Source organism: Cebus imitator, unplaced genomic scaffold, assembly GCF_001604975.1.
Source record: "Cebus imitator isolate Cc_AM_T3 unplaced genomic scaffold, Cebus_imitator-1.0 Scaffold1294, whole genome shotgun sequence".
NCBI lineage: Eukaryota > Metazoa > Chordata > Mammalia > Primates > Cebidae > Cebus > Cebus imitator.
In genome coordinates, this window is record NW_016108609.1 from 7,088 (window position 1) to 9,331 (window position 2,244).

A 2,244-nucleotide genomic window follows, 5' to 3' on the forward strand; every position below is an offset into this window, starting at 1 on the left:
AGTTGTTGAGATTATGTTTTACAACTCAATCAGGAATTAAAAATTCCACACAATTGGAATGCTACTCCCCTAGAAGGAATTTTGATCTACTTAATTTATACACCAGCCTTCACTAAGAGGCACTCTCCCATGGGATCCCAAACTTAAGCCGATCTCTGTAACCTGCTGAAGTCTCCTCAAGGCACTTCGTCTCTAGATAGCCATAAATGCAAAAGCAAATTTTGTTTATTTGTGCATGAGTGATATGGACACGCATTGGTGTTTTACTGAATTTCATGAAAACATTATTACTTACTGGGAACTCATAATTAATGGCATTCAAAAGTTCATTACCCTTGTGATGTGGTTGCAATAGGTGCCTCTGAGAAACACGCTGACACTTCTAGTGAACAAGGTCTAGGCTTCTCCCTTGACTTCATGGTTTCTCGCTCAGTTTAGATGCATCTATGACCAAAAACCCAACACTGATATTCAGCAGTTTTCCTCTTTTGTAAAATTTATTTTTTCTCCTTCTTGGCCTTTCTCTCTCGTTCTCTCTCTTCCCATCTCAGTTGGAGTTTTGCTGTATCATTCTTAAACTTGCCAACAGCATGTGCCTTGAATCATGCCAATTTTCAGCCTCAAAAAGAAAAAGGTGCAAACTTATAATTTTCTGAACAAGGATAGAACACTTTCTGCATTTCCGCAAGATCCATAAGACACTCCCCATGAGAATCATAATCAAACATTATATGTTTTGGGATCATACCTCAAAACTGAAACTGCATTTTATAATGTTTACTGCATTTGTATTTCAACTATGTGCAAAGTAGTATGAAGACTGCAAAATACATTAAAAATAGACATACCTCATGACTTGGCAAATCCTCTTGTGTATGTGCTAAAGAAGATAAATCACCGCCTCATAAACACACTTGCACTCCCATGTTCTTTGCAGCACTATTCACAATAATCCAGATGTAAAAGCAACCTCAGTGTCTATAGGTGGACAAATAGATAGAGAAAATGGAATCCATGTATGCAATAGAATATTATTTAGCCATCAAAATAATATTTTGTCATTTGCAACAATATGAGTGGAACTGGAAGTGTTTATGTTAAGTTAAATCAGCCAAGAAAGAAAGACAAATATTGCATCTTCTTACTTTTATGTCAAAACTGAAAGAATGGATCTCCTGAAGACAGAGAGTAGACTGTGGTTATCAGAATCCTGGATGGATGGAAGAGAGAAGAGGATGAAGAGAGGTTGATTACTGAATGCAAACATACAGTAATATAGAAGAAATAAGACCTCAATGTTTGATAGATCAGTAAGGTGACTATAGGTAACAGTAATCTAATGTGCACATTAATAGCTAGAAGAGAGTCATTCAAATGTACTTAGCATAAAGAAAAGACTCATGTTAAATGTGATAGATATACCAGTCCTGAACTCATCTTTACACACTTATGAATGTATCAATGTATTACATGTTCCCATACAATAGGTATATCAGATATATGCCAATGCAATAAATAAAAAATCTCAATGGCGTGTTTTACAAAAATATTTTAAGAAGCTCCGCTTTATATAAAAATACAAAAGCCTTCAAAGAACCAAAGTAAATTTGGGCAAAAATAACAAAGATGAATATATCATACTCTATAATTTCAAAATAAAATCTACATAAATTAAAACAGTATAATGCTGACATTAAAACAGACACATAACCCAATATAAAATTACAAGCAACCTGGAAATCAACCCATTTCTTCCCAAGAAACTGAACTTGCCAAGAAGAAACAAGTTGCCAAGAACTCACAATAGAGAAAGGACAGTCCTTCAGCAAGTGGTGTGAAAACTGCGCATTCGTATGCAGAAGAAAAAAGATGGACCTCACCTCACACGACACACAGAAATCAGGTAGAAATGGCTTCGAGACATAAACATAGACCTGAAAATGTGGTTCAAAGGTGTCCATGTATGGTTTTGAACAAAGTATAAATTAGTACACTCATCATGAAAACATGAAGATTACTCAGTGACTCCAACACAGAGTATAGCCATTTCTGAGAATACATCTAGAGAAAATACAGTGAGTGTGACAAATACATGTTCATTGTGAGATTATGCATAACAGCCTAGATTTGGAAAATAAGTCAATGTCCATCTATGAATAAACAGATAAATGTGGCTTATACTTACAAAAAGTTGAATATTATTCAGCCTTTAAAAACAAGGAAATTCTGGGTATGGTGGCGCGT